The 20,135-nt window shown below is 32.1% G+C and overlaps 1 long non-coding RNA gene across 1 annotated transcript; it reads right to left on the reverse strand.

Annotated features, from left to right (window-relative positions):
- Nucleotides 1-13,414: 13,414 nt before the first annotated feature.
- Nucleotides 13,415-16,772, reverse strand: LOC133318259 (uncharacterized). The gene is made up of 4 exons (XR_009752452.1): nt 16,597-16,772; nt 16,437-16,510; nt 14,109-14,193; nt 13,415-13,625 (listed from the first exon to the last, which is right to left on the reverse strand). It is a non-coding gene; the product is annotated as an uncharacterized LOC133318259 (long non-coding RNA).
- Between the last annotated feature and the right edge of the window lie 3,363 nt (nt 16,773-20,135).

The raw sequence follows: 20,135 nt of genomic DNA on the forward strand, positions 1-20,135 counted from the left end.
TAGTGCCAAAATGTGATCAACAATGTAACACACTAATTCTTATCGGTCCTCAATGTAATTTCTCAACAACATGAAATTACATTAGTGCAATTTCCAAGCAACATGAAATTACACTCCATAATGCAATTTCTCAACAACATGAAATTGCATTACCGCAATTTCTAAACAACATGAAATTTCCTTTTCAATCCAATTTCTTAACAACATGAAATTGAATTACCGCAATTTCCAACAACATGAAATTTCTCTTTTCAATCCAATTTCTTAACAACATGAAATTGAATTACCGCAATTTCCAAACGACATGAAATTGCTTAGTTTAAATAAACCAACATGTCACAATACAACATGAGATCTCAAAACTTGTGACATCCAATCATCTTTAAGCTCACAACATGCTTAAAGTTACTATTCATACATATATTTCTCAGTCGTAAGGAGAAATAACAATAATGATGATCATCAATTAATAAATTCAAACAAAAGTCACAAAAATCATCATTAGTTTGCATGACCAAAAAAGCAAACTGAATATAACTCTCACTAATCAAGGAAATCAAAAGAATTTAAAACACTCAAAAGAAAGCCTCAGTACAACTCCCACTAATTAAGGGAATCTTAAGAATTTAAAGTACTCATATATACAAAGGAGGCTACTTCAAGGTATTTCCTATAAAAGCTTTTTAGATAAAAAAAAATTTATTTCATTCAGTAAATCATCATCTTACTGAAAAATAAAATGTCATCTACATAAAGTACTAGGAATATACATCTACTCCCACTTACTTTCATGTAGATGCACTTGTCAAATATATTTAAATTAATTCAAATGAATTAACAAAAATTCACTGTTAAGGCAAAATGAATGCATCAAATAAACTACAGGGCAAAATACAACTTCAATTACGGCAAGTTATTACAATGAGGCCAACAAAATAGTGCATTTTCCTTTGGCCAATATGCACATACCAAGGTTTAAACCAAAGTTAAAGTCTCAGATGAATCAATCAATGAGTATACACTAGCTTCAAAGATCTGTCCCCTTTGGGCAGACAGATCACCTAGACCAATGCACCTCTAATAACTTTATTACAAACAAGCTTCTAATTAAAACACACAATAACCCCCTTTGGGCAGGAAATTGCATGAAATAATCGAAACCATTCCTCAAATTCACAAAAAATTTACATGACAAATAAATCATTTCACTTTAATTCGTAGAAACACTTACAAATCTTGTCCAAAATTATGATGCATTTAAAAAGGAGGTGTAACACCTTCACTGATCATGAGTTCAAAAACAATAACATTCTTATAGGTTTTACACTTAAACAGTTCAAGCGGAAGCATATAACTCAATAAAAATAAAAATATTCTATAAATTACACATCTCCATTTCTTATAATTTGAAATAGTAAAAAACTCAACAGTAGCATGTTGTTGATGACAAAAAATAATTGATTGACATACACAATGCAATAAGATTAGATTTGGGCAACAATAAAATAATTTATATACCATAAATCCCCCTTTGGGCAGGGAATATAATATACAAATATTTTCTATCACATGAAGATTTGAACAACAAGGAGAATTACATACAATTATAAAAATTCATCCCCTTTGGGTAGACAAACTTTTAAATTATACATATTTTTCCATAATACCATATGCAATTTAAAAATAATTTATCCCCTTTGGGCAGATAAATACTTTTAAATTACGTAATCTTTTCAATAATTTCTTCATGGAAATTCACAAATTATTATATGTAACAACCCCCTTTGAGCAGGTAATTAACATATAATAATTCAAAATAATATATCAATAATAATGTCCAACAACGTGAAACACTTAACAACATGTGTTTCCAACAACATGATACACTTCTCAACATGTGTTTCTAACAACATGAAACACTTCACAACATGTGTTTCCAAAAATTATATTGCATTTGTCAATCCAACAAATTTTGCCACAACAAATCATACAAGAATTTTTATTATATTTGTATGATGAATTACAACTAATGTCACACCATTCCTGTGATCCAAAGACTCTCAACATATAGTTGAAATAATGAAGGGTGTTGAGACTAATCCCTAATTAAATGAAATTATATGGATAACTTGCCATTAAATTTCAAACCCAAATTATTGCTTCAAACCATAGGCAATAATACAAAAAATATTCAAATTATTCATCTCAATATTGTATGTATAAGGAAACTTTAATTAATACATACAATCAAATCATTATAATACATGACATAAAAACTTGCCTAATTTAATTCACACGGTGCATAAATATTAACTTTCAGTCATGGGTTCAGAATCCGTTATACCCATTTATCTTTCTTTTACCTCATGCAATTAATGCCAAATTACACAGTTGCTTTACTCACTTTTATTCAATAAAATGATCCAATGGCACCACCAAATGGAGTAAATATTAATTTTTATATGTTAAGCTACAATAAAAAATCTCATTGCAAAATATAATTAATTGCATTTATTCTAATGTCAATCATAAGTCATGATGCAATACACAACAATCAATGAGTCTAAAAACATGGCAACAACATTTTTGCAGTGCCAAAAACCAATGATGGTGAACTAGTCATAAATGTGCCAATTAAATAAAACATTGATGAACCATGTAGCAAATGAAATATGAAGCCAATTTCATTAAATCCAAAATGTGAAATGTGAAAACTCACTAAAATGTCCCAAAAACAAAAGTTTATTAATAATGAGACATACCCATGTGAACCTATTTCTCAAAACTATGCAAAAGTCCAAATGATTTTCACTTATTTTATTAAAATCAAAGCCAAATGTCCAATAATTTACAGGCCCAGATCATATGTGAAATTCAAAGTACGAAAAATAACATGTCATACAAAATGAACATTGAAACTTTAATCATTAAAGCCCAACAACAATGTCCGTACCCCACTTAATGTAATATAAATAGAATATCACTAACAATAGTAATTAGGCAAAGCAAAAAAAATTTGCAAATATAATACCGTATAAAAAATGCCAATTTTTACCACAAAATCAGCATTTAAGAAATAATACGGAAGTCAAGGGAATGTCTTTAATACTTTAAGCTCCAATATATAAAGCATTAGCAATTAATGCCTGAGTGGCATAACTATACGAAGACAGTAATACACTCACTAAAGTCATGGAAATCGAAAATCCAATCAAAATATTAAACATGAGATTTCATGACTTAAACAGTACTGGAAATCGAAAATCCAATCAAAATATTAAACATGAGATTTCATGACTTAAACAGTACATAAATAGTACTTATATCCAAAAAAATTAAGATATAGAGATCCAATCAAAAGTTTCAACCCACGTTGAAAAGAGAGGCCCAATCCAAAGAAAAATAATAATTCACTCATTTCACAAAACAAAGTGTTTCACTAAAACCCAAATGTGAAATTGTAACTGAAAGTGTAGATGGATTTCAAGAATCTCTAAATTTTAATACGCAAATTTGAATACCATAATTTATGGTAACAATCCAAAATATTTCGGAAATGGAAATATAGTCAAACCAAATTAATAAATCCAGCCAGGAATGCCACTGATTTTCCGAAAACAATAACAACTAACTTCACCTTAGTTGAAATAGTAAACATAGAAGACAGTAAACAAGAAAATAATTCACTTTAACGTTGAATAAAATAATTCACTAGAATTCTAAAATACACCTTTCTGAAAGTGTATTCCACAAAATATGCGCAGTCGAATTTATAAATCCTGGGACCTACCCACATACTAATAAGTAATAAATGTTAATACTAACTCATCCGTGGGGTTCAAAAAAATATAAGTATTCATACTAAGGTGAATAAAGCCATGAAATATTGTTATTCACAATATCAATTTTTTTTTAAAATTATAAGTGAAACCAAAAGTGGAACCAATTCACACTAAAAATTGCTAATATCCCAAAATAAAGTCCAAAATATCGGAACACTAAGTCCATGCTCAGTTGCCGACACAACAGGAAGTGTGTAAACAATGAAACCAACTCATAATTGTATAATGACAATAATAATATAACAGTAATGCACTCAATAAAGTGAAATCAGAAATTAATTCTCTAATAAAGCATCCAAATTCGAGCAACAGTAAATGCACACTTGGGTTTTCAAAAAAAAAAAAAAATGCACAAAACTTTAATACTTGTTTATCAAAAATTAAAACTTTCAAAAAATGAGAATTTCCACAAAAAAGAAAAGCAACACACGCCATGGTGTCAGCAAATTCATTGAAACTGAAATTTCATGTTTACAAAACAATTTTGTTGAAACAAAACAATTCACTATACAAGAATTGTGAATCTAAATTCAAACCATGAACAGTGTTATGACACCAAATAAAATTGAAATAATTTTTTTAGTAATTTAGATTCTCAATATTCACATATATATATATTTATATAATTAAATATAGAATAAAACATAGTAATTCCATAGAAATATATATTGAGCCGAAAAAATTATAAAAAAAACATATATATATATATATATATATATATATATATATATATATATATATAGGTATAGCTCATAAACCAAGCATATCCAAACAATATGAAACATTTCTTTGACATGTGTTTCTAAGAATTTCACTCATTGTGAACCACAATTATTAAAATTGTGCAATATGAAATATAAAAATTTTCTAATCATATATGAAAATTCCATTTTCTAATATGAAGTTTGTTGTTTTGTAGAAACAAATCAAATAATAAAACAAATCAAGTAACGCAAAATCTGATTGGCATATTTCACGAGATCACCAAAAAATAACAAGACAAAATTATTGGCACAGTAATGATTTGTTTTAAACAATCAAATTAACACACCTTTTTAAAGATCTTTTAAAAGTGACAAAAAGTAATATTCCTTTTAAACATGGGATTTTTTATTTTATTTTGGTAACAACAATCTTAATTGTGAAATCGAAAAGGAACAAACCGAAAATCAAAATTTCACCCAACAGTGATTCTAATCTTACTGATCCCAAAGAATGCAAACTGCCGAGGCAATTTATTGTGAAACAAAGAACAAAATTGTAAAAATTCAGTCACGAAAATCAAGAAAAGATTAGAATGTGTAACAATGCATACATATAACAAAATTTGTTCAAAGCAGTTCACTACAATCTAGGAGGCATACATTAACCGTGCAACAAGAACGCTTTGGTAATTCAAATATGTATATAACCAATCGCTAAAATCGAGATAGCATGTATGTAAATTGATATCAAAATATGTATATAACCAATTCACGTTAATCAAGATGACATATTTGGCAATTCAAATATATATATGCACTGCAATAACGCCAATCGCTAAAATCGAAATAGCATGTAAAAATTGATTGCAATTGTATATAATATTCGAAGTATGCAATATGGATTGAGACATTGTGATCATGTTGAGTTGGACTTTTGGTATCTTTTGGTATTGAGCCTAGTTGGCAGCACAGTGTAGGCATTAGTGTCTGATTGGGCTTCTGTGATGGGTGGACCTATCAGACACATTGTTGATAGGTTTTGCTAGGTCCCCTCTCTAGCCTATTTATATTGGGGTTAAGCTTCATGAGTCGTCATGCTCCCATCGCTGAAGGCTGCCATTTTGGAATAGGTCATAAAGAGGAAGACTCTAGCGGTGAGATCAAGGTTCTTTGCTCAGTAGATAAGATGGCCAATCAAGTACACAAATTCCTCTCAGAATAAAAATTGATATGTGGTGTTTTATGTATCATACATGTATCGATCTTCGTATTAATTATTATGTGAAAAATTCTTACGTTTGATATCAGAGCAAGACATGTATGATTATAAGACCCACAATTTATCGTGATTTATATTTATTTATTTTTGATCGGTTATTGAATAAATTGTCTCCGTTCCGTCTCAATCCGTATTGCATACTTCAAATATATATATGCACTGCAACAACGCCAATCGCTAAAATCGAGATATCATGTAAAAATTGATTGCGACTGTATATAATATTCGAAGTATGCAATACGGATTGAGACAGAACGGATACAATTTATTCAATAACCGATCAAAAATAAATAAATATAAATCACGATAAATTGTGGGTCTTATAATCATATATATCTTGCTCTGATACCAAATGTAAGACTTTTTCACATAATAATTAATACGAAGATCGATATATGTATGATACATAAAACACCACATATCAATTTTTATTCAGAGAAGAATTTGTGTACCTGATTGGCCATCTTATCTACTGCGCGAAGAATCTTGATCTCACGGCTAAAGTCTTTCTCTCTATGACGGCTTATGAGGCTTAACCCCAATATAAATAGGCTAGAGAGGGGACCTAGCAAAACCTTAATCAACAGTGTGTCTGATAGGTCCACCCATCACAGAAGCTCAATCAGACACTAATGCCTACACTGTGCTGCCAACTAGGCCCAATACCAAAAGATGCCAAAAGCCCAACTCAACATGATCACAATGGACTTATCACAATAGAAAAAATTGGAATATCCATTAACCCGATTATTTTAGAAAATACAAAAATATTAATTAATATTGCCCACATATAAGATTTCTAACAATTAATTTATCTAAATCAATTAATTAATTTCGCAAAATCATTTTTTGGTTCAAGATTTAATTTCGATATAAGATTCTATGACATTTCTATTCGTAAGATATTTTAAACCTCCCTCCTGGGTGTGTGCACCTGATTCTCATGGATGAGTTGGGCAAAGGTGCTCCAGAATGTGTCTTTCTTAATTTTAGCTTTCTTTAGTTTTCCTTGTATCTGCAAAAAAAGTAATATATTTTAATTTAATGTATTTCATTGTTTCATTATTTTTCAAAATGTATTATAACTTTTAAAAATGAAATATATATAATTGAAAAAAATAATCTTAGAATAGTAATCCCTATATGAATCCAACTGTAATCGAATTACATAAAGTTGGATCATCAATCAATGAACAAAAATTCAGATATGTTACGAACAAATCTTAGAATGATTTTTTTTTTGAAAGTTAAAAATTAAAACTTAAAACAAATATATATATATTCTCTAAATTTGGTTAATAAAAAGATAGTTACAATTTTTTGTTTTTTTTATACAAAATAGATCTTATTAAACATTTTTTTATATTTTTTTAAAAAAATTAAAAAAGCATTTCCCGAAACAAAATTCAAATTGGTTCATGATCACCTGCTCTCTGTTTTCGATTCCTGCTAAATTCCTAAATATTTACTAACTCAAATTATCATTCTTATGATTGGCAATCATAACATTAGTACTGAACATTTATTTAATGATATCGCATATACTGAACTTCTGAAATATTGTCAAGGTTCGCATATTTTTGTTTTTGATGCAAGAAGACCATAACCTGTAAAATGAAATACCAGCTACATCACAATCAAGCAATAACACGTTCTTAATGCAGGAGGTGTCTTATATATTATAAATATGTGGGGATATATAGAGAAATATAAAATTATTAATGTAATTTTATTCAATAGTTTAAATTATTAAATTGAATTGATTTTTTATATAGTATTAGAGTCTTTGTGTCATGAGTCCAATCCTTACTTCATTTTATTTAATTAATAATTAATTAAATCTTATGCAGCTTTTTATCACAGATAAGTTGCATCTGATGTATTATTTATCCTTCAAGTCCAATAAACACTCATCTAAGATGTGTGTTAGAAAAATATAAAAATAACCTCATCCAATAACTTAAAATTTTGGGTTAAATTAGTTTTTTATAGTAACATTTTCAAATTAATAGTCTCATTGAATGAGAGTTGAAGGGTACGAAAAGAAAACCGTATAGATTAATGTTATCATATTATATTTTAATTCATCTATAAACAAACAGTGGGAAAAAAGAAATAATCTACGGAGTACTAGTGATCTATCACAAAAACATGGAAATTGCCTTTTGACGTATCAATGCATTTTATGAAATATTCCATCAATTTAATTTTATGATCAAATGTATTATTATAGTGATGTAGCACGATGAATAATTTGTGGTTACGTGTTTAGTCACGTCACCAGATATGTGTTTAAGACAATCTGATCATGTATAGATGGTAGGGGTGGTAAACGAGCCAGGGGCCTTTGGCTCGACTCGTAAAGGCCTGAGCTCGTTTAATAAAAGCTAGTGTTGGAACCAGGCTTGGACTTGTATAAAAGTTCGTTTAATAAAAAGGTCTCAGGCTCTAATTCAAAAGCTCAGCCTTAGAGCCTCCCAGGCTAGCCTAGTATATAAATATTTATTTATAATTTTTATACTACTTGTAATAACTCTCTCTCATCAATTTATTTCACCTCATTTTATTGGTTTAACAGACTTTTTGAATGATTTTGTTCTATATTATGCTATTTGGATATATATTAAATTTATGTATATTTATGGAATTACTAGTGCTGTTCTATATTATCCTTCATCCTCCTTCACACAAACAAACCCACAAAAACTCATTCGTTCCACTGTGCACTGCTCGTTTGTGTCAATTTATTTTTATTTTATTTTTATTTTTGTTGGCACTTTTTTTATAATGGACTAAGATAATATAACATGTCATCTACCTTCTCTCACTTTAATTTTTTTATTTATTGTAGACTTTGTAAATTATTGCCGCAAATTGGAAGCTAAGGTTTCTATCTGGAAATTGATTTTTTGTGGAATTCTGTTCTCTTATTTTTATTCTTTAACATGCTAACAGGCTAAGACAGGCTTCACACAGGCTTTTATTTTTTGTAAATAAACCAGGCCACAGGCCAATATTATATTCGTAACAGGTAACAGGCTAAGGCCAGTCGGACATGTTTAAATACAGGCTTGGTCCGTTAAGATCAAAGCTCGGCTCGACTTGGCCCGGCCTGTTAACACCCCTAATAGATGGCATTTGATGATATCAATACTAGATGAGTGTTATGATGTCATCAATATTAAGTGTGCATTTTTTATAAAAGTGACTCATACTGTGTATGCTCTTCTAATTAATCACGTGAATACCAAATGCGTATTTGATTATGTCTATATCAAATGCACATTTAAACTTACATTAGTGTGATAATAAATTGGGTCCGTCTTTTCTCATGTTGTAGGAGAAAGAATTCTCCTACTATAAACACAATAAGTAATGAGTCACACCTCTCATTAAAAAATAAAAATAAAAAAGTTGTTGCACATATTTCGATATGTCTCTAGTAGGAGAAAGAATTCTCATGTAACATGAAAATTCTTTTTCCCTAATAAATTTGATCAAAAATTTAAACAGAGAAAATATTTAAAAATTCACATTTGTCAAGTGAAAAAGCACAGAGAATATACCTGTCTAATTTTGGTTATATGCAGGTCAAACGCTCTGCAGAGATCCCATCTTGAAAATTGTGTTTGATAAATTAAAGGTAATAATTTTTTTTTCTTACTGACAAGAGGTATAAGTTACGCATTAAGTAATATAAAATCATTTTTATTAAATATTTTAAGGAATATAATTTTTTTTATTAAATCTTCATATATTAAAATTTTTATTTTTTATTTAATATTTATATTTTAATTTCATGATGAAAAATAATAATAAATGTTGTAACTGAATTTATACAAGGCTGTAATATAAGTTACTAAAAATTATATATGCACACTTTGTTTTTTATTTACCTTTCAAAATTATCATTAAAAAATTAATTAAGTAGCTTCAATTTTAAATGAAATAAATTTAATTAAATAATTTACATTACTAATATTATATTAATCCTTTACTTTGTTTAATAATATTAAAGATAAAGTTTAAATAAATTTGATGCTTTATTCATGTTTTAAGACTATATATATATATATATATATATATATATATATATATATATATATATATTTATTTATTTATTTATTTATTTATTTATTTATATATATATATACTGTAGAGGTCGAACGAAATTAGAAAGATATATGTGGTCCTAATATAGGAGTCAGATATATAAATTGTGTTATAAAATATAATATATTTAAGCTTGAACTGAGTGGATGAAGACAAAACATTCGAAAAAGTATTTGTGTAGAAGAATAGTTTTAGTACTTCAGCGAGAATTGATCTCATACTTAAAAAAAAAAACCTTGTCGGAAAAAAATTGTACATAAACGTAAACCTAAATTAATCTCACCTTGTACTTCTGCTTAAGGACTCATAGTAAATAAATGTAAGTCTTTAATAAATCTTGGAGAAAAGACACAGTAAACTGTAAACAATTTATTCTTCTTCAAATCAGTTTCCGTAGACTCTTTTCTTACAAAGGAATTAACAAGTTCATAAGAATTTTTCTCTGGACAATTTTAGCAGATTCAAACTCAAAATAACACAATAAAATATAAATCTCTTATATCATCTACACCAACATGCAACATAAATATGTAAGTCACTGCTTACCCAATTTTTAGGTTACTTATCAAACAATTGTATCATTAAAGCATTAATAAGTATTTTAAGAGTGTACATTCTCCGTGACAAGCAAATTGGCACCGTCCGTTTTCCTCTACTAGCTAATTAAATATTCGCATGATTACAATATCTTTACTTCAAGCTTCGCCTTTTGTATATGGGCAATGTTTCTATCATGTAACATGATATAGAAAATTATTCCTACTCTTATATCGAATATTGTGTCAACATTTTTTTTGTTTTTTATTTTTTTTCATGATAGGTCCCACCAAAGTTTGTTTGGGTAAGAAATTGATTTTATATTATGTTACATAACATATGTATTTCCCTTTGTATATTCTTTTTGATTTTATTTTTGAAGATTGATGGAATTAAAAAAAAAAAAACTACAGAGAAAGACAAAGTCTGGGGCAAGAAACGCCCATCCTATCCCTATAGTTGTATTCTTTATCACATATCAGAACCATCATGGATTCGTAGGGTACTGTTGATATTTTGCTTTTGTCGTTTCTTTTTTTAACTCATTAGCCCTGTAGTTTTAGATAGTACTCCATCCTTCCCCTCTGTAAAGTAGATTTTTTTGTTCGTTTTCCTAAACAACCACGTAATCAGATGTACTGTGAAAGAAACAAAGGAACTATTATTTTCATCCTTTTAGATAGTCCCCCATGATAAAACTGTTCATAACATTCAATGTACTGTGAAAGAAACAAAAAGATAGTCCCCCATGATAAAACTGTTTATAACATTCAATGTACTGTGAAAGAAACAAAGGAACTATTATTTTCATCCTTTTAGATAGTCCCCCATGATAAAGCTGTTTATAACCTTCTTCTATATATCGTTTTTTCTCTAGAAGAAATTTAAAGTTTTTTTACAAATTATATATATGAAAGAGTACATAATTATAATATAAGAAAAAAATTAAAATAAATTTTAATATTATAACTATGTATTCTACAGAATACATAGTTATAAGGAATATGAAGGAAAAAAATTAATATTATAAGTATGTATTTTCCGAAATATTTAATTTGGAGGAGAACTTCAAATTCAGAGAACCTATTATCCTATAGGAAAAAATATTTGTCATTTTAAATGACATAATTTGTAATTGTGTCATTTCACTCTCACAAGGAAGTGAGATTCACATCTTTACTTTTTTTGTCCACTCTCTCTCCCATGATCTATCTTTTTCTCTCACTTAAAATGACATAACTTTACATCCTTTAAAATTACACACAATTTTCCCTATCCCATGTATATAGTTTAATGAGACTATAACACGTTCGTTTTTATTTGTCATGGACAAATATATGTTCAGGTATTAGTTCTTTAATTTTTGCCAATTATCCATGGTTAGAATATAAATGAAGAAATGGGAGTAAGAGTATAAGAAAAATATAAAATTATTGATAAGTCTTTACTTAACAAGTTAAATTTTTGAATTGAAATAATTATTTTACATGTGCGTTGATCCTTAAATTCAATAATAAAACAAAACAAAATGGGTCATGTAATATGTCCAGCTTTTAAATTCAGTAAGCTCTTACATGAAAAGACATATTAAAAAAATATAAAATATTAATCGGTCTTCATTTATTGGTCGAAATGATTGCTTTACAAATAGAGATCCAAAAACATCATGCACATCTTCAAACATGGAGGAATACGCAGGAGATTATTTATTTTGAAACTAGAAAGGTTGGATATCTTGGTATTGGAGAAAAAGAGTCTGTTAAACCATTGTACTGTGATTTTGAAATTAGAAATGTTGGATATCTTGGTATTGGAGAAAAAGAGTCTGTTAAACTAGTGTACTGTGCATGCATGACGCCAATGCTATAAGTATAACAGTGTAAGTAAGAGTATTTTTGCTTAGGGATGCAGCGTGGGGAATCGAAACTGCATGCTAAATAGCCTTAGCTAAATGATGCTTGACGAATTCAGATGTGAAGAAATGATTCTTATCTTCCGCTAGAGTTTGGTACAGAAGAAATTTTGTTTTACTTGGAATTATGATTTCTGGAAAAATTAAGTTTTTTTTATCCTTGTAATCTTTTATTAATAATTAATTATCAAATTGACCTTCATTATAAACTATTTCAAAAATTTAACCTCTTCAAAAAATATAACACCGATTTGCCCTTGTTTGACCGTTGACCACCAAGCCTACCTGGGTACACTCCTCCCTACCCGGGTATATTTCTTGACATTGGAAAAATTGTTTGAATTATTTACCCGGGTAGGTAAGGGTGTACCCGGGTAAATAATAAATTGCTTGAATTATTTTGAAAAAATTGCTTAACACTGATCCTATCTAAAAACAATGAAATAATATATTTGAGCATTGTGATCCTTTTCATTAACGGCTATGAAATCAAAATATTAACATAGTAAATTCACCGAAATCAATTATCCAACCAACTAATTTCATAAACATTGCATTATGTAACACCCCGTAGTACTCCGATTGTTAACATACATAATATTTAACATTCACAGCGGAAGACTTTATTTGAAAAGGAATAAAGCATCTTATAAAAATACGAGTAAACTTTTTCCAAAACATTTCATAAAAACATTTCTAAAAATGTTCACGTCAGATACTGCAAAAGCGTAAATCTGAATATACATATACTAATTAATCCCATGAGCCAGTATTAGTGGCCATTGACCATCAAGATATGACATCAAGTGTCATTCCTGACGGAGTCTCACGGACAGCATAACGGCTGTATTTCGGATAACTAGAAACATGATTCCACACATACAGATAACCTAATTAATACAACAATTTAAACAGATAGCTTGCAAGTCCCACACGGACTGCAATCCCCTTAATGGGTCAATACAACTAATAAGGCTCCATGCCCAAATTAACTGAATACATGCATCAAGTCTATATTAATTCGAAGTATAAAAGTATCAGTAAATAATCCATGGCTCTAAGAATACTATCATGAGCCTAAATAAATACATACAATAATCTCCATAAAATAATTAAGCATGTTAACAAGTCTACATGCCAACATCAAATCTAAACATAATATAAAATCATCAGCTGCATCATCAACTACTCCAATGCGGGGGCCTTGCCCCTAGAAGCATCACCACTACTCTGGGTACCTGAAATGATGTCCCCAAACTGGGTAAGATAACAACATCTCAGTAAGCTCAAGGTTCATAGAGGATCCTCTAACCCCTGAGCCCACTTCCTGCATAACAAGTCAGATATAAAGCATATAATACAGACATACAGCATAAACATAGCATCATCATATCATCCTTGTGTAACCCCAGGGTCAAAGCCATAGACGGTTACACATGTGTGACTTCCAGGGTCAAGCCATAGACAGTCAACACAACCTCAGTATGAAATAGCTCCCAGAGTCAAGTCATAGGCAGCCTACATACCATGATCACTGGCCAGGATCCTCATAACATATATCATCAGTGCATCATCATAACATCAAGATCATATAACATCTATATGAATGTGAATGAATGCACATATACGTCATACCATATACTTCCATACAATATAACCATAATGCCCACCATCATGGTGGGGCCACAAGAGAGAGGAGTCAACTAGAACTAGGAGCTTACCTTAGGGAGCTTAGCACAAGCCCACACTCCAATATAATACGTATGCTCCAACAAAATCCTCAAGTGCACGGTTCTCTAGGCACACCTAGAGTTAGGGATGGCAATATGGGTTGAGCCCGGCGGGTCAATCCGTCAACCCGCCAAAACGGGACGGGTTGTGTTGAGATTTTCAACCCACCAACCCACCTCAACCCGCCCCGCCTAGAAGTGGGTCAAAACGGGTTCAACCCGCCGCGGGGCGGGTTGACCCGCCGGGTTTTAAATTTTTTTTATTTTTTTTATTTTTTTACAATTAGGTAGTATTTCATTAGTATTTAAATTTTTGTGATATTCAATTTTTTTTTATCTTAGTACTTTCTAGAAAAAATAAAGAATAACAATTTTATTTATGACAAATATTATCTATTTATAAATTCCTAAAGAATGTTTGACAAATATTAGTATACATTTAAGATTGAGACTAAAAAAAAGATAGAGAAGTGTGAAATAAAATAAAATAATATTAAAAAAATTCATAAAATATAATTTATTTTTGAATTTTAATTAAATTTTTTTAATTGGCGGGTTGGTGGGTTGACCCGCCAACCCACCATAAAACGGGGTGGGTTCATTTTTACAACCCATATTTTTTGGCGGGTCAACCCGCCCCGCCCCACTTTTGGCGGGGCGAGGCGGGTTGGTGGCGGGGCGGGGCGGGTCGGGGCGGGTCAACCCAAATTGCCACCCCTACCTAGAGTAGGAACCATTCACATCATTAATTACATATTAATTAATCAAGTCATATCCACGACTTAATCATTTAATGATTCCACTTTTCATACTCATATGCCAATAATATGCCCATTACAAGCCTAGACCAATTATTACTTATTACATATTTTAGTGCATTATTACAAGCCACTTTAATCTTCAATTACTTACATAGCTTAGAATCGCATGCAAGGCTCACTTACATTATTTTCAACTCATCCAAGTCATATTTATGATTATTATAAGTTACTAAGGGTTCCCCTAAGCCCACTTAGCTTAAATATCACTTTTACGGTTTTTCCACAACTGTACATGCTTCTGTTTTCTAGTTACTGGGCGTGACTCACTTGTTATAAAATTCTCATCTTTTAGTATGGTAATCTAGACTCAATTACCTTTCCAACAAGGTATCATATGCCTCATTTGAAGTTTCCTAGCTCCGGTTATCACAATTTGAAGTTGGACAAACAAAGCTGTTTGCCAACTCCGAACAGGGCCCTAAACATCCTTTACCATTTCTACGATTATGGAAATTCTACTAAATCAATTGCTCTAAAATTTTTATGTAGACAACCAGACACCTTTATCTTTAATTAGACATATTATGAGCCTAATTTGAGTAATAATTGAGGGAGAAAAAATTCATGGAAGTGTCAGCCATGTACAACGCCCCTGCACATGCCTCCCTGTGCAGTCCTCACTCAAACGAACATACAGAATGGAATATATCTTAAATTGATACCAAATTTTGACACCACGTAGATAACATCTCAATCTTCAATTTGATATAAGGCACATCCCTATATGACCTCTGTGGAGGAAGATATGCTCTCCCCAATTTTGCCTAAAAACTGGTTACTTAGCCTTAAATGTGTTTACTTAACAAACCTTAATTACTTTTGATTATAAATCCTAATTCACATTAATTCTTGGATTTTTCTATTATTAAGTCACATTATGAAATATACTTAGTCCCATTATGTCATGATACTTAAATTTTACTAATTATTTAATTAGTGTACCTAAACCTTACTTTAGTCCAATTTTAGAGTTAAATCCTTGATTACTTTTGTTAATTAATCTCTACCCTTAATTAATCACCTAATTCATCATCTCCTTAATTTTAACACAACTAAACCCTTATGTACTTTATGGGGCAGATTTGATTAGCTATATTAATTAGGATTTTTAGCCATTATTAATCATGATTAGTGAGTTTTACTTAGAGTTAACCCACCTAGTTAATCTTTCTAATCATTTTTCCACACTTAACAACTTAATCACATTTTTTTGTCATCAAACCCTATCCTTACATGATATGGCTGAAATGTTCTTGGTCCATTTTTGAGTTCATAGTAATCTTTTTACATGAACATCACTCAAAGGTCCAAAGGTGGCACCTTTAGTCATCCAATCCATCATTCCATGGTTCCAAACACACACACACTTAAGAATCATCATCAAACCATGACATTACGAAATTTTAAACAACACTCTCCTCATGAACATATCAAAACCAAGGCACTCAACAAGAAAAGGGGAGGCTTTTTGGTTCATATTTCCCACGTAGGAGCTTACATCTTCAAGGTTTCTCCTTTAGCTCAAGTCTCCACCTTTTTCCACCAAGAACACACCTTTAGGCAAGCACACACCTTCATGAACATGCTCATGAGTTAGGCTCAAGAACGTAAGAAGAAAATATGATATTTTTCATGAAAAAAAATTTAAGAACACTTACCCAAAAATCAAAGGAAACAAGCAAGCAAGTGTGATTCTTCAAGAGAGCTCAAGAACACAACTCCATAGCCTTTGCTCTCCACAAAACCATGGCTGTTTGGGATGATAAGGGACACGAAATTTTTGATTCACACCATGAAAATGGTATGGTTGTGAAGAGGAGAGTGAGGGGAACAATCTTTGTGAAAGAAGTTTGGTGGTTTAGAGAGATTTAGGTGAAGAAATCTTAGAGAGAAGTGAGAGAGTTTTCAAAATTTGAAACTTAGAGAGAGAAGGAGGTGAAGGGGCTGCTGATCAGAAATGGAAGGGAAGGAGAGGAGGGTGCCCTAATGAGGGGTGCCATGTCACTTAAGTGATATTCGTCCTTTAGCGAGACCCGGTGTAATTTTTAACTGATCCGTCGTCAAATATTTACCCGAAAACTCTCAAGACTCTAACTTTAAGTACTTAACATTAATTTTGTCTAATTATCATGTTCATAACTTAAAAATATGATTAGTAGATCACAGATCCACTAACAGTTGTTTAATTGCACTGTAGTCTTTACCGGTGTTCTTAACTGTACCTGGATTTCATAATCTTCTTAACTTTAACATTTTTGGTCTAATTATGACTTGTTAGGTATATATTGGTTTTTATTTCTATTTTCTTATCTTTTTCCTGTTCCGGGATTCTACCGGATGCTGCTACAGCAGTACAGAATACCCGGCAGAAGTGACTTTTCAAAAATACCCCAATATGGGTATCAATCTTCACCAAATCATATCCTAACCTCATTCATGATGTTTATATCATTAGATTAGCTCTCTAACTATAATTTTCTAACTTGGAGCTATTCTACTAACTGTTATTACGTCAGCAGTCAAATTTAACAGATAAAAATTCATCTGTGCATAATACCTCAATATGGGTATCAAAATTCTTATAATTTTATGCTCATTCCATTTATGACTATAAGGTCCTCATTATAACCCTCTAATTTAAAAGTCATATAATTAGGGTTATTATATTCACCACACCTTTTAAAAGATTTTGTCCTCAAAATCAGATCATACCTGATATCAAAATCGGGATATTGCCGGAGAATATCATCCTCTCGCTCCCATGTGGCATCCTCTTGTGTCAATCCTTCCCATTGGATCTTGATCATGGGAATAACTCTATTTCGAAGCTGTTTCTCATCTCGAGCAAGAACCTTAGAAGGTCCAACAACGAACTTCATGTCCTTCTTAACCTCTATGTCATCATACTGTACAATGTGTGAATCATCAGATATATATCTGCGGAGTTGACTCACATGGAAAACGTCATGTAAATTCACCAAGTTGGGAGGTAGAGCAAGTTGATACGCCACCGGTCCGACCCTCTTTATTATCTGGTAGGGACCAATGAACCGTGGACTCAACTTCCTCACTCCCAAGGCACGCCCAACACCTATAGTAGGTGATAGTCGGATGAATACATGATCCCTTCAGAAAACTCAAGGGGTCTGTGCTTGGCATCATAGTAACTCTTCTGACGGCTCTGGGCTTTCTTCAGCCTATCTCTGATCATCTCAATCTGCTTCGTAGTCTCTTGGACCAAGTCTGGCCCCAATAACTGTCTTTCTCCGATCTCCGTCCAACAAGTAGGTGCTCTACACCTACGGCCATACAAGGCCTCATAAGGAGCCATGCCCAGACTGGCATGATAACTGTTGTTGTAGGAGAACTCAACCAGTGGCAGGTACTTGTCCCAAGTATTACCCTGCTCAAGCACACACGCTCTCAGCATGTCCTCCAGTGTCTGAATGGTCCTCTCTGTCTGACCATCTGTCTGCGGGTGATTAGCAGTACTCAATCTCAATTGATTACCAAAGGCCTCATGTAACGCTTCCCAAAAGCGTGAAGTAAACTTCGGATCCCGATCGCCAACTATGCTTTCGGGAATGCCATAAAGCTTCACAATCTCTCTAACATATAGTTTGGCTAGCTGCTCTGTGGAGAAGGTCGTCTTGACTGGAATGAAATGGGCGGATTTAGTCAACCTATCAACCACAACCCATATGGAATCAAATCCAGCCTGGCTTCTTGGTAATCCAACAACAAAGTCCATGGATATACTCATCCACTTCCACTCCGGAATATCTAATGGTTGTAGCAAACCAGAAGGCTTCTGATGCTCAATTTTTACCTTCTGACAAATAAGACACTTATTCACAAACTGGGCTATGTCTTTCTTCATCCCAGACCACCAAAAATTCTGTTTCAAATCTTGGTACATCTTAGTTGCACCTGGGTGGATGGTGTACTTACCCATATGACCCTCTGTTAACACTTCTTCTACCATTGGTCCCTTCGGGACAATTAACCGATCTTTGTAGTATTTCACATGAGAAGCATCGGTGAACACAAAATCTTGCTCTTTCATCATTTGGATCCCTTCATCAAGCACTTGGGCCGCTTTAACTTTTTCCATTAACGAATTTCGGACTTCGACCGTAGTCATGAAATATGAAGTCTCAAATGGTGTCACAGAAATTCGCAAATCCCTGAACTCCTCAATCAAATCATACTCTGCAATCATCATGCTAGCCACACCCGTGGTCTTTCTGCTCAAGGCATCAGCCACTACATTCGCCTTTCCAGGGTGATACTGAAGGTCAAACTCATAATCCTTCAGGAATTCCATCCATCTCCTCTGTCTCATATTAAGCTCCTTTTGATCGAATAGATACTTCAAGCTTTTGTGATCCTTAAAAACTGTGAAGGTAGCACCATACAAGAAGTGTCTCCATATTTTCAATGCAAAAACCACGGCCGCTAACTCAAGATCATGAGTAGGGTAATTCTCTTCATGTGGTCTCAACTGTCTAGAAGCATAGGCCACTACCTTTCGCTCCTGCATCAACACACACCCTAATCCATACTTGGATGCATCACAATAGATCTCAAATCTCTTCTCCGGATCAGGAAGAATCAGAACTGGTGCGGTAGTCAACTTATCTTTCAATTCTTGAAAACTCGCATCACACCCAAGGGTTCATGCAAATGGCACCCCTTTTCGGGTCAACCTAGTCAATGGCAAGGCAATTCTGGAGAATCCATTAATAAACCGCCTGTATTATCCTGCTAAACCCAGAAAACTTCGGATCTCAGTAACACTCTTGGGTCTCTCCCAATCCAACACAACTTCAATTTTACTCGGATCAACAGCCACTCCTGTAGAGGATATGACGTGTCCAAGAAACTGGATCTCATGTAACCAAAACTCACACTTGGATGGTTTGGCATATAACTGATGCTCCCTTAAAATCTGTAGAACTATCTTCAAATGCTCTGCATGTTCTTCCTTACTTTTGGAGTAGATCAGAATATCATCAATGAATACCACAACAAACTGATCTAAATGTGGTTTGAAAATTCGGTTCATATAACTCATGAACACGGCCGGGGCATTAGTAAGCCCAAATGGGATCACTAGATACTCATAGTGCCCATCGGAAAGCCGTCTTCGGAATATCCTCTGCTTTTACCCGAATCTGGTGATATCCGGAACGAA

Source organism: Gastrolobium bilobum, unplaced genomic scaffold, assembly GCF_033153095.1.
Source record: "Gastrolobium bilobum isolate Gb01-03AN ecotype WA unplaced genomic scaffold, APGP_CSIRO_Gbil_v1 utg11607, whole genome shotgun sequence".
Lineage (NCBI taxonomy): Eukaryota > Viridiplantae > Streptophyta > Magnoliopsida > Fabales > Fabaceae > Gastrolobium > Gastrolobium bilobum.